Genomic DNA, 14,805 nt, shown 5'->3' with positions numbered 1-14,805 from the left:
GCGATGAATACACACAGAAGTCCATCTAAAAATATCTCTTCAGAGTTATTTGATATTAAAAAAATCTTAGGAATGATGAAACTAGCATAATAAATTCTGAATTCAAAAGTTGCATTAAAAATTCAACCACATAATCTTCTTGCTCTATAATCTCAGATGTATTAGTATAACCATTCATATGAATCTTTTTTCAGATGTCAGTGGATAATTATAGGAACACAGAGTGGGTCCTCAGCTGGTGAAAATTGTTATAGCTTCACAGGAGCCAATTTATGCCAGCTAAAGTTCTAGTCCATAAAATATCTTCTAAACCTGAAAGAACATCTTGTACTACAGTGTTATTGGTCTTCAGGTGATTGAAAACAATCTTGATGAACAGTTTGGTCTCGGGGGGGGAAAACAAAGATTACGTGACAGATTTCTGTTCTGTGTCCCTTTATTTAAGTTGATTAAGAAGATGTATTTCAGAAAAAGCTTGCATGGTAAAACACACCATTAGTCACATGCTGCTTTTCAATAGTGAAACCATAAATTTTATTATAGATGTGAATAAGTGCAAGACGTCTAACTATAATTGGAACATTAGCCAAGAAGCAGATGGCAATTCTGATTAAGAGCATACCTCCTGGGTATATGTTGTACAAGCAGTATCTCTAGCAGATGAGAGAAGGTATCAAGCCCTTTTATAATATACACGTAAACCAGATATAAACACAGTAACACAAGCTTGAATTTTATTTTTGGAAGCTGCATGTTTAAGAAAAGATTCTATTTCGTGTAAGGTAGGCAAGCATTAGCCTCCATGCAACACAGAGTAGGTGTCTGTTTCATATAAATAATGGATCAAAAAGAACAATCTCGATTATCTCTTTTTGAGTTTAAGGTTAAAAAAAAAAAAACATCCAGAACACCAGAGTAGACGTGAGTGATATCACTGTGGCAAATGAAGTAATATGCAAATACTGGGTGTTACGGGAAAAAAAATGTCAAATTCACTGATTTGGAAGAACAACAACAATTTTTCTTAAATGGGTCGTTTACATTTTATGGATGACATATTTAAAACTTAAATTCCGTAACTTAATTTCAGGTAATTTTTAAGATAAAAAGTTTTTTCTATTATCGTAATGCATCAAAGATTCTTTCCTGTTATATTTACTACACAAGGAAAATTCCTGAAACAATTTAGGTTATATATTTATGGAATTTCATATATTCTATACAAATATTATCATTAACCAAGAGGAGAGAGTGGCTCAGCCAAAGTAGGTGACTTCCTTGATTGACCAGATAATCATGTTGAAGACTGCAAAGGTTACAATTTCAATATTTGAATTCATGGAAAAATTATTTGTCAGGAGACTTCTGCCTCTAATGAGCATTGCATTGCAGGAGATGCATTCTTTTTTTTAATGACCTGATAAAAAGGTAATTGGAACTATTCATGCAAATCGTATAGATCAGATCCAGGCAAAAAGAAGCACACTACAACAACGCCTAGTGTGGCAACATTAGAGAGGATACAGTGAGTAGCTCCTTCCCCCAGAATATAAACATATCTGCTCTCTGTGGACTCATGTGCCATAGCATGCAATTTTGTGCTACATAAACTCATCTTGAATATACACTCTGGAAACTCTCATTCAAATACTAGATAATTATTCCCATAACACTGCTTAACTCTGTCACCATTTTTGCTGATGTTCTGGCAACAATGCTACAAGATAAATTAATGCTAGCAATGATTGATGCAGAATTGCCAAATGAAGCATTGCAAGGAGAAAATCAAGTTCCGGGTACCTCCTCCTTTTGTCTCCTCCAAGTCTCATTTTTCCTCTTACCAATTTAAGCAATCATAGAATAATCTAGGTTGTAAAAAAACATGAGCTCATCAAGCCCAACCATCAGATCATTGAGTCAAATCCTTCCTAAGATGCTTGTAATGCCATTTTGGTTTCCCAGCATTGTCTATTGATAAATAAACTCAAAGACCGATCCCTACAGTCCAGGCAATCTCTTCATAAACATCCAACAGTTTGTTTGGTATCTAACATATCTACCACACTGTTCCTGAGCAGTTCCTGTCTACAGAAAAACTTAAATTCTATCTCCCTTAAGCAGTCCCTACTTTATTGATTATTGGTGATTGCTGCAAGTCTGTGCTCAACCATACTGGCAATTTCCATTAGTGCTAACTTTGCTGAAACACAGCATTTCCTATCCACCATCACAGCCTGAATTCTTGCTGAAGGTTCCCTGATGCCATCTAGAACATCTCTTCCCTTACCCCTCAAACTCAAATCTAAAGGAGTTTTTTCCAACACCGATGGCAATTAAATATTCCAGCCCCACATGCACGCATTGTCATCTGTTAGAAGGATATAAAGTTCTGAAAAAAGTTTTACTTGATTGTGTAGGACTATTTAGAAGACAACATTTTTCACTTAAATCATTCAAGAACATAGAAGAAAATTTACTGTGTCAGAGGCCTCTTTCAAAGGAGAACTTTGCAATGTTGTAAAAGAACATAAATGAAGTATGGTATAAACCTACCTGGCTGATTATATACTAGCTCAGACATGCAGGTAACAGTAGAGGTTGGCAATATTTACCCACATAGGATGGTAATGGAACAGATAATGAAAGTGCACGTTGATTTTCAGCCCATGCCTGTGCTGCCACAACTACGTAGTAATTGCCAAATAGGTTGTTTGAAATGAGTTAGGGTAAGTCTCAGGAATAATGATCGATGTGGGAAAATGATGATGCTCCAGACTGATGATAACCAGGCTCTCAGATGAGCATTTTGTCCTGCTCATTGGAATCCACTCCATGGCAACATATGCTGACTACTTGAGAGACATTTTTGTCTTGTCACACCTTGCAGTTCACACTAGTTCACTACAGCATTTACACACCTCATCTTAATTAAAATTCTGCATTCATTTCCAGTATAAAACACATTGTATTCATAAGAATCCCTTCTCTGAAATGACTCCTCTAATTATTACATACATTTCATAATGATTATCTAGTTGCCAATGGAGAGAGATGTTAGCTAACTGTGCTTCACTAATAATTTTTTTGTGATAAAAGTGTGTCCACTAAATTTGAAAGGAAATATTTAGCAATTTTTCAAGAGCAACTTTATCACTGTAATAAGAGTTTATTACATTTAGAATTTCAGATGTTTCTCATTCCAAGATTTGTCTACATTAATGAAATATTTAGATTAACCTTCAGCTCTCGCAGTTATTTCGCAATGTATTCAGACTGTGCTGTTGACCAACCAAATTTGAGTTAGCTACCCATGGCCTTTAGCAGTATTTCAGAGCACAAACACCCTCAAGTCCACTGCATTCAGAGCTGAGTACTGTTGAGCAGGTAAGAGGATCCAATTCCAAATTATTTCTGCCACAAGTGGCTTAAAATAAAAAGACTGGAAATAGGCGAATTTTTTTCTTTTCCAAAAAAATGAAAAGTGGGCCACTGAAGGGGAGATTTCAGGGTTAATGATTAATGGGCAATGGAATTCTCACAAAGCATTGATAGTTCTGTCCTTTTTCTCATCTATTGGCAGATTTTAGCAGTCAATTACCCAGCTCTCATTCAGACAAAGAAGAAATGAAAAGTTTGCAACTTCTCTCTATTTTGTTGATTTCTTGGATTATCATCCCAACAAATACACATGGAGGAAAGAAAAAAGGTAATATTCCTTCCAACATAATGATCAACTTTATTTGAAATGTTTGTTATGAAATGTAAGTAGCATTGAGTACCGAGCAATCAACAAGTTCAAATGCTTTTTTTGTTTGTTTGAGAGTGTTCCCTTAATACACTGGCATATATACCCGTCTCTGATTATTGGAAAATATAGTTGTTTGTAATCAAAAACCAAAACTTTCTCAATTGCAATCTATACATTCCAGTATAGACTTCAAGTAGACTGACCTTTAACAAAACTTCTGCTGAAGGCTATATTAAAAATGCATTAGTTTGAAAATATACACTGAGCTGGTCGCAGTTAACAGTCCTCTTGGTGTGGAAACATTCAGTCTCTTACTATGAATAAAAATCTCTAGCTGTCTGACAGTATTGAAGCTTTCAATTTCTGAACTGGCTGTCTTTCACTTCAAGCGAGTGACAATTCTTGAGTGAAAGAGATGCATCTGTGCTATGTTTGTTTTGTGAGAGAAATACTGCAGTACTGTAGAAGATATCTTTATAGGATCTCTATCATTTACATGGGGATACTTTTTTTTTTTTTGACATTTTGACACATTAAGTCAGTACCCATGAGATTGCTGCACCAGGACAACGCATCACAAAACTGTTTCTTAAACCTCTCTGTTGTGCTTGACAGAGACAGTTTCATTGCTGCCCTCATTGCTAAGCTGTATGCTGCAACCACTGGTTTTCCTCCTTATCTGACTTCATTTCTAATGCTCTAAGTCTGGAGGGGTTAAATGTAACTTTTTGCTCAGCTGGAAGTAAAACAAGATTAGCTCATTCACAGAAGCATCACTTATTTTAGTAACTGTGTTTCGCATTTATATTAATTACTATTAGCAGTCATAAAAGCAATTAGCTATAAAAATGCTTTATATGTAATAGGCACAGACCGCTTTTCTTTGATCCTGCACACTAAACTTCACTTGGGGTTTCATTTTGAGGAAAATAAAATCTTGATGTAAAACACAATAAGAACTATAAATTTCAAATAATGTCATAACTTGGCTCACCAAGGCAGCAAGGCCTGCACACCTCTGTGTAAGCTGCTAACTCTTAGCAAGCTAGTCAGAAATCTTCATCAGGTTCTGTATGTTTAGGAGAACCAAACATCAGAGCATTAATCACAGCTCTCATCTCATGCCAGCTCACACATCTCCTACTCTCACAATCTGTGGCACTTTTACAGCAAGGTCAGCCACTTCACTCTCTCCGTCTCCCTTTCCCCTCATGACATAGTCCTGCCATCTTGGTGGACTTGTTTGCTCACTGCTGCTGTAGCTTAAACTCTTGCTTGTGGGCTGCAAAAGACCGGTCACAGGTCATCTTAGCACTAGTAGATTCACCTAAATGACAGTGTGTTGAAACAAAGACTGTGATTTAAGAAACAACTCAGATACATTGGGAAAATTTTGGAAAGAAAATATCTGGAATGTGTTCTTACAGAGCCTAAGTAGCTCTGCTGCAGATAGTCAGAAGTTTAAAGGCCCTGGTAATTCCATTATGTTGAACTGAGACTTTCATCTCCTTTAAGTCTTAAATCAGTACAACTAATTCCAGTGATATGTTTACATTAAAGTAATCTGTTGTCCTTCCCCAGTCCAACACTGGCTTTGTGCAGGAGCTGGTACAGATGATCTTACAGAGCTCTGTCTCACTGCTGCTGTAGATGATCTCTCTGCATAGCTCAGATAGCGCTATGATCAAAGCAGTCCCACCTAACACCAGTCTCAGTGAGGTAGATCTGTATGCCACAATAGAACAGCAGTAAAGCATTAAACTTCACTAAGGAAGGGCAGTATAGATTTTAGCCTTCTGTGAGAGGCCTTTTAACACTTTCAAGTGAAGACAGCTTTCACTAAGCATGGTACATGTACCTAAATATCCTGAAGCTTGCTTATTCCTGCCATAGCAGAAACTACAGCAATAAACAGAATGACATTATGGAGACACGAGGCCTTCTCAAAGCTGAGTCTGGGATGAAATTTTAGCATAAACAATTGCCTATAAAAAAACCCATCCCCACCTAAGTCTGTAAGTCCCCCTCAGTTATTTGCACTCAGCAAATAAGGATCTCTGCTTCATTTTTTTTCTGTAGTGGTCTATTCATCTGTATGATAAAATAAATTACATTACAAAAGGCAATTTATACCATTTAGACTGCAGCTATAACACTGTAGCTAGATATATGCAAAACTTTTTCTTCAAATTAAGTAAGTTATGTTTATGTATATATTACAGGTTCTTAATTTACAATTCTGTAGAATAAGATGGACTGCATTACCAAGCAAACCAAGCATATTTAAAACACATATAGAAGCTATTAAAAAGCCACAGAATGCTTCTGAAATGCCAGTGTTTTCTTGTATATTTACTTAGCTGGAAAAAAATGTTGCTTTTTTTTTTTTTTTTGGTAAATGTTCATTATCTAAATACAGCATCCCACAAAAAGACTAGAAATAAGCACCTCAAAAAAAAAAAAAATTCCTGAAGCTGATTTTTTCTAAAAATATGGAAAAAGTATTTTAACATAAGCTCTCATTTACTTTGAATCTTCTCCTAGAAAAATAAAATTCCTTTGCTAGGTGTGGTGGAAATGCTAAGTCATGGCTTGAACCAGTGATTGAGAACCTGGTGGGAAGGCAGGGCCAGCCCAGGGGAGCTCAGGAGCATGCAATGAAATGCACTGAGTGACTGGTAGGGGTGGAACCAGGATTAGCCCCTCCCCAGACCTAATTTAAGGGTTGACAGTGGTGGCAGGGGCACCTCTCTGGGGATTCCTGCATGCCTAGGGCCTTCTGAAGATAAGCAGATTCTTTTTTTTATGTGCCCACTGCTGTTGTGTTTGAGCAAATCCTCACTTGCTGTGGCCTGGGATCTTGCTGCTCTCCTGTCCTTGCTGTGCTTTCCATTGCATTAAACTACATAAGAACATATTTTAATATGCCATCTCATTGTGCAGATCAGAGGAACTTAGTAGCTGACAGAAATGCATATTAAGTCTGCACTTTTGACATGAGGGAGTCACAGCTGGCTGTTTGGCTAGATTTTTGTGCCCGAAAGTGAATGCAACACCTTTAGGATTATAAAATACACCATGGAAACAGATTATGCTGGAACTTAAATAGTTATTTTTTCGTTATTCTCCAATCTTATAGCTAGAGACATAAGAGATTTGTTAGGAGCATCAAATTCTCCAAAGCCTATACAGAACTCCTCAGTAGTATTCTGAACAAGTACCAAGATAATTGTTTCTACACAAAGCTGAAAAAATACTAGCAATATAAGAGACTTGCAGAATATTTAAAAGCTGTTTAAATTGCAGAAAGAAATCAAAAGTCTGCTAAGATGATGAGATGATAACCTTTAACACTGAAGGTGAACATCACTTCCACCAGCTTACAGTTCTTAAGAGTTCACATACTAAAGATTAAATAAGTTTCCCTGAAGTGTATTCACTGTAATAATGACCTGTGCCCTAACTTTCCACTCCTTCTGTGTGATTTGGGTTCTGTGATCTAATACTAGCTGACAGCAGAACAGAGAGTAAAGCCAACAAACTCAGAGGACACAAATGATCCAGTCTTCTAGCTTGAGAGTTATAATTTGCCAGCACAGACTGAAAGCAAGCTCTATTCCTTACCTCAGACAGAATGGCACAGCAATCTCTTTCTCTGATTTAAACTCCTTGGCTAGCATGTTCAAACTCAACTTGGTCAGGTTCATTCATTATTCAAGAAAATTCTTTTGTTTTCTTATTTTGTTGTACAGCCCAGGTTATACAACACACTTCATTTTGAAAACATAGTTATGACTAATGTGTGTGGAGCTTTGGGGTTAGTAACAGAGTTGCATTGGCAGTGGTACAATCCTGATGATGTAGATCATAAGACCATATGGTCCCCTCGGGTGCCCTTAGCACAGTGACCTTTTTCCTATATGTTAGCTAGAGTTAGGAGACTTCACTGAAGCTAAGTCATACTCATACAATAGGATAGCTTGGCAGCGGGTGGACAGACCAGCAGCTGCTTCCAAGAAGCATGATTAAGATTTCCTGGCAGCATATGCAATAACTCACGAAAGAGACAGAAGGGGACATCTATCTGCACATGCCAAGAATGGGTGATAAATTTTCCTGCTTTGGCAATAGGCCAAATGTGAATTACAATTCTTTCTACATAAAATTGATGCTTTTGATTCAAGCAAAGAAAAAAAATTACCACGTTCACACTCAGTAGCCTCTTCCAATGAGACACTGGAACAGGTTGCCCAGCGAGGTTATTGATGGATGCTCCCTCCCTGGAAGCATTCAAGGCGAGGCTGGGTGGGACTGTGAGCTACCTGGGCAGAGGGAGGTGTTCCTGCCTATAGCAGGGGATTGGAACTAGGTGACCACAAAGGTCCCTTCCAACCCAAACCATTCTGTGATTCTAGAGAAAAAAAAAAAATCATGTTTTTAAAAGTTGATTGATGAGTCTTACGCTCATGGATGGTGCAGGGAAATGGAAAATGCAGTAAACCAATATCTTTTCTCGAGCTGTGCAGGTAGCTGCTCACTCAGTCCAGAACTGTGCACCTGAGCAAGTTAAATCAACCAGCTGAGGCAGTCAAACAAATATTCTTTTGCTGATTTTTGGAATGCCCTTTAACAATAAAAGCCAACATACATCTGAGAGCATGAGTTACTCCAAGTTAAGAAGCTAACAAATGCAACAACCTAATCAAATACTTATTTTAATAGAGGAGAAGGGCTGGCATTCCATGTCCATGCACCTCTAAAGAAACCCAAGGCCTCCAACACTTGATTGTGGTTTTTGTTTTTAATTTAATCTGTGTTCTAAGATGACAGATGAGTCTTCAAAATCTTTTAAAGTAAAAGGTTGTAGTTAATGATACATTTAGTGAAATTAACCACTTAAACAACCCTTGCTTCATTCACTGGTGGCGATTAATTCACAAGCCTCTCCATTGTGCTAGTATTACTGCTTGTAGCAAAACAGCCTGGAAACCAATCCTGTTGAAAAAATAGTACTATTTTTTTCCTGGTCATCTTCTTTTTTAGCTGGATTGGTTTCCTCATTTTATTCACTGTGCAACTGAGCAAAAAGCTGTAATGGAACAATGAAGGGGATCCACAGGAAGCCAAGAATGAGTAGGAGGCACCAGGATGGGGAGGGATCGGTTTAAAGTTGCTCTGGTAGCACTGAAACCAAATGTCTAATGAGGAACTAAAGACTCTACTCAAGGAGTCCCTCTTTTAAGATTTACTTCACCAGAAGAAAAATCAGAAAATAAACCTAATAACTCATAATAATAAATAACTCATGTAAATTTAATGTAAAATAATTTTGTATTTATTTTCTGTCTAGTGTTAATATTTACACAGGAAATATTTAAGGGGATCTCCTTGAAAATGCACTTATTTTCTGCACCTTCCACAAACTATCAGCCAGATAAAATAAAAATCTCATATCTCAGAGCTTTTTGGGAACTTGTTCAAATTCAAGCTTTGATTTCCTTCAGACTAAGTACATATTTCAGCAAATTAACCACAAAAAAAGTCCCAAAACCAGATAGAAAATGTTTAACTATGAATAATTCAAATCCTATTCTAATCGCTTTCCTAATATTATTTCTTGCTTTAACAAGGCTGTTTAGCTAAAAGTACAAATCCCTCTAATAATGAAGCTGGTGTAGTATTTTTGTGAGATGTCTTTGTCTTTTCTTTCTCTTGCTTCCTCAGCATCACCCACTTAGCTAATTGTATACAAACACTAAACACAGAACCATGAAGGCATAAGCATCCCTAATCAGGCATGTGCACTGAAACAAAATCTCTACCCTTCAAGGACAGGGTAAATTCTGTTAGGCATTTTAAAGCCAAGGCAGGTCACTGAAGTTATTATTAGCTCAAATTAGCACTCCCACAAGCTGTTGAATTCTTCACCTGCAGCCAAAAGGAACTCAATATGGTGCAGAATTTGCTAACATCTTTGAAAGAATGAGAGAAGTAGCTCCTCTTTAGAAACATAGAATAGACTTTGATAAAATTATAGCTGATCTATGTACCAAACGGTCTATAGAAGCAGGGATATAATTGATGAAGTTGTTCCAAAGTAAAATAATTATAAATGTCTAAACAGAAACTTAACAAGAAAAAAGATGACATCTGACCTTACTAATAATAGTGGTGCTATAAATTTATACTTTCTGACAGGCTACAGACAAATAAGTCGTACGTCCATCTCAGCTACAACACTGTTCTTTTATGTTAGTGATTTATATAGGAATTTGAAGACAAGTCTGTATAAAAACTGAGTTCTTTCCTCTTGTGAACAGTCCCCACTCCCACCAAGAATTACAGACACCTGAGCTGAATCACAGAGCTCCAAAGATAATGTTGATTCTAATTTGAAACAGGTTAAGAATTGATGAAAGCCCAGTAAGCCATCACTTTTGTATGTTAGACACATTTCTAACAAAGTACTATAACAAAAAAGCCTGACAATAGTGCTCCTTAGTAAGAAGCACTTCTACTTTAAAGGTAGAATATTAGGAGGATTTATTTGAAAGAAAGGAGAAAGCAAATGTGTTAAAACCTATTTTGAGTCTACAAGATAATCCACAGTATGACTGACATCTAGTGATAAATTTTCTATAAAAAGTGAAATTCTAACAGGAGGCAGAAAACAATGTATTACGAAAAATAAGACTAAAAATATTTTTTTACACAACCTAGTAAATAGGAACCTGGCACCTAAAGGATTTAACTCCAAACCACGCCATCATTCTCTAAAGGAAGATGGATAAAACAATGAAGTCTGAAAAGATATAGGCAAATTGCTTTCCTAATTACTGCTTCTTGCGAAAGTGGAAAGCAGAGAATCTAAACACTGCCAAGTTTGCAAAAAGGCTGAAGCCAGGCACAACTGGACACATGTGCCCTTAGCCAGTCCCAAGGTAGCTCAGCAGTCAGATCGGGGGTTGCCCCTGCCACGTTCCTGTTTGTGTCTTTCACTAGGACGGAAGTGTGCAGCTCCACCACAAACTTCATTTGCCGCTGCATTTTTGTATTCATTTTCATGCAGCCAGTGTCAAATAATACAGCTGGAAATAAGGCCTATAGGATACCTATTGGTCACTGCAGTGCTACACACCAGGCACTGTGGCTGCAGCACTCAACTAGGTCCTTTCAACTGTGCCATCCTAATATTTTACAGAACATTACAACTCCAAAGCACCTGTAGTATTAATGGTCATAACCTAGCACAAGCTCTGTTACTCAGTGCCAAAAATGGAATCCAAACCTCTAACTTCACGGTCCCATTCATGAAGACACTATTTTGCCATTTTCTTTTTTAATCTACAGACAGCATTGCATTTCTTCTACAACTAACATACAGGTATCACCAGAATACAGGTCTTTATCCTTGGTAATACTATCTTTAGGAAGATGAATAAAGGTTATTACTGTTCTATGGTACCACTTTTTGAACTGCCCTGAACTGAGCATATCAGTGGCTGCAAATGAAATCTGTCATTTTTAGAATTAATCAATAATGGGTCTAGCAGCAGAAACTAAAACAATGAAATTAAAATGCACTCAATCATTGTATTTGTAGATTCTTACAATTCAAAAGAAACTTCATAAGATCTTTTAATTAAAAGGTGAATAGTTGACACATTGAGCAAGACTTGGATTTTTTTTTAAGCTATGTTACATCAAATCTATACAATACTGTTCCTTTTTAAAATATTTACAGTGTGTAAATAAATTATATAGTCTGTTAGCTGACACACCTAAAACAAACGCCTTATAATTTTTATTTTAGCACTGTGAAACCTGAATGAAACTGGTGAGAGAAGCTTACTGTCAGAAAAATATTTTGTTCTGGTAACAATATCAAAAATGCAAGTTTTCCCCTCTTGATGGCATGTCTAGAAAATGTTTATACAGAACAATTTCTACTTCTTTGAAGGTAAATTTCTGCTTAAGAAAGTTTCCCCATTACCTTAGAAACATAACACTCAAAACAGAGTGGTTTTTCATTGACTCCAACTCATATCTCTCTTTGCCAGCTACTCCTTGCTCCTGCAGTCTCCCTGCCAGGCACGCCCTGATCACAGCTTGCACTGCAAACCTTCCCAACGTGAGCCATGCACTCAGCTGCTGCAGCTCTGTGACTCATCCCTAAGCAGTTCATGCATTTTTCCTTCTTGGAAGGCTTGTGTTTGACACTGATAAAAAAAAAAACTACATGAAGACAACAGCTGTACATGAATGTAGGGTCACAGAAACCACTAGATTCCTGCTGGCAGACACCCTATGCCTACCTGCCACCACACATGCTTTCCAGTGTAATTCCCCTTCGTTGCAGGAGCTTTGGAGAGTACCTGGAACAGTAGGAAGAAAGAAATCTAATCTTCATAGTCAGGATTTAGGCTCATTTAAAATATCTTTGAAACATGGCCATATCCCTAAAGAAGTCAGTCAATTCAAGTTTGATTCTTCCTAAACCTATTTATAGATCGGAACTCCTTCACCTTACGCTCTCTAAGTATCTTGCTAGCAACATTTTATTTTTAGAAGATTCTTGCCTGACAGTTTGCAGACTCTACTCAACCAATCTCCTGACAGATTCAAATTAAAAACATGATCATTAAATACAGAGAAGTATTTTGTTCTGTCATAGTCTTTGGCTGCCTGGAACGTCAGAAGCTGTTATAAAGGAACAGAAGAAAGATACATAGAAGTTTGTCTGCATTAATTAATCTGCTGCAAGATAGCTTTTAGAGAAAGGCCTATCCTAGGCAACTTTTAGGCAGCCTGTGTAAGATTTCTTTTAAAGAGATGTTTATTATCTTGTTCCAGCAGTCATCGGCTCAGACTGCAGTTCTGATTTCTGTGGCTCCTGTCCTTACTTTCTCCAAAACACCCAGAGGTTACTGCCCTTAGCAAACAGGTCCTGTGACTCATGTCAAACAGTCTGTAGGATTTACAGCTAGAGTAAATCAGGAACAGGAAAAGACAATTGAGAGTTCTCCTAATGAACCCTTTATTTTGCTGAGCAGAATTTTATCAGAGATGCCATAAGGTTTCCTATGTCTCCAGACTTCAAAGGCCAGTATTTCTTTCCCCACAAAATACTCTGCCTTCCTTTCAGTTCTGCTGAAAATTAGCTTCGCATTCACATTGGCAAACAGATCAACTATTGAGTCCTCTCAGAAGACTTCTTTTATCCTATGAATCAGCAGCATCTTCCTTAGATACTCTCTCCCAGTATCACATGCACTATCACATGGATAACCACTACAGCATTTTGTCTGGATGCATAATACCCAGTGAACAAGCCTGAGGCACGTCTGGGCCAAAACCAACTCAGCAGTAGCAGTATTTACACTCATAAAAGCTAATTCATATTTCAAAGCTTGATCAGCATTTAATTTATACCGCTGGGTGGAGTTATCTTTCAAAATGGCACAAAGCAAAGCACAACACCGCTGAGCTTAAGCAGGAGAGATGAGGGCCAAAGAGTGCTGGTGAAATGGATGCGAGTACCATGACGAGAATACCTACATCGCACATTCCACATATGGTGGATTGTCCCAGCATGTTCCCTGCATGCTGGCCAAACCCTCACTTCGTTGACGTGTTCACACCTTGCAGAGCCAAGGACAAGATTAGGTTGCAGACTGTTGCCTGGGAGATTTAGAATACTTTAGTGCCTAACAACAGTGTTGAACAGTTCTCTACTCTAGAATGTAATGCTACAGTAAACTTCTTTGTGTGTTATACTGTCATTCTACATTCAGTAGAACATAACAGTTACTTGATTGGAGGAATCAGGGAAAAGAATTACAGAAGCTATTTTGGAGCAGCTCATGATACATCACTCCCCCACATCTAGCCCTAGGCAGCCTCTGCCCTTTGGGATGCTGTTGTGCTGCAGACACTCTGCTCAGCATGCTTCCTGTCCAGAGGAATACATGGTCCAAACAGAACTCATTATAGCAAGGTTGTGACCTAGTTTTCATGTTTTCTTTGCAAGTCACTGAAGAAAAAGAATGAGAAAACTATGAAAAAAAAATATATATATATATATGTATATATGTATGTATGTATGTATGTATGTATATGTATATATGTATATATCATTTTCCCATTCTGCATTCATTCCAGCCTCAACACAGACTAGCCTGAGAATTTACAGCAGCAAGCAATATCCCTTTAAAATTTTAGGAACAAACAATGGACTAAATCATTTTAACCTGGACTTCAGAATAGCAGAAACTCAAACAGCTTGACAAACTTCAGCTGAGAACTTCTGGCCTAATACAAGACTGTTACAATCAGAAAGATTAATGTGGTGGAATGGCAATACAGGAGTATGTAACAGCAAAGGGACCAGCACAGATAGGATGGCATTTCAAAGGAAAAGTAAAGGTGCTCACCCGTCTCCAAAGATCTAGGCTCACAGAAAAAAATTCCACGAGGGAGGTATCTCCAACCAGAGAACCTTCCCATGCCAGTCAGCCCTTAAATGACGTCTAAGAGAGGTGCAGCCAAGCTCCACCCCTCCTGGTCACACAGCTGAATTGCCTTCACCTGTGCTCTCAGGGCTGACCGGCTCCTTTCCACAGGTGCTCACTCAGTGATTCAGGCTGTGACTCAACAGTTTCCATACACAAGACTAACTTCTTTCCCCTTTGTGTCAGGGACAAGAGAACTAGATGAATGCAGACTAGAATTTTATTTCCTAATTGCATGTTTACTGCCCTTTTATTCTCCATTTCTCATGCAGTATAAAAGGATATTTTACTTATATCAAGAATTTGAAGGAAAATATTTAAACAATATTTACCTTCTTCTACAAATATTTCAGGCACATAACTTTTCAGTATCTGAAATGCACCAGGAAATGCTGAGCTGGGAAGCTGTACTGGAGACAAGGAATTCTACAGCAAATGTGAAGCAAACTGGTGTACCAATTCCACCTGTGACCACCCTACAGATGACAAAAAGTCTAACAGATATAAAGCAACCAAAATAATAAAGCTTAGGAGTATTGGAAAGTT

At 37.6% G+C, this 14,805-nt stretch overlaps 1 long non-coding RNA gene across 1 annotated transcript; it reads left to right on the top strand.

The window, feature by feature from the left end:
• The first annotated feature begins 3,275 nt into the window (after nt 1–3,275).
• LOC104912775 lies at nt 3,276–14,805 on the top strand. The gene is made up of 3 exons (XR_794881.3): nt 3,276–3,384; nt 3,581–3,706; nt 14,613–14,805. It is a non-coding gene; the product is annotated as an uncharacterized LOC104912775 (long non-coding RNA).

The sequence above is a fragment of the Meleagris gallopavo genome, chromosome 12, assembly GCF_000146605.3.
Source record: "Meleagris gallopavo isolate NT-WF06-2002-E0010 breed Aviagen turkey brand Nicholas breeding stock chromosome 12, Turkey_5.1, whole genome shotgun sequence".
In the NCBI taxonomy this organism is placed as follows: domain Eukaryota; kingdom Metazoa; phylum Chordata; class Aves; order Galliformes; family Phasianidae; genus Meleagris; species Meleagris gallopavo.
The sequence above is the reverse complement of the archived record's forward strand: the minus strand, read 5'-3'. Positions and strand labels throughout refer to the sequence as shown.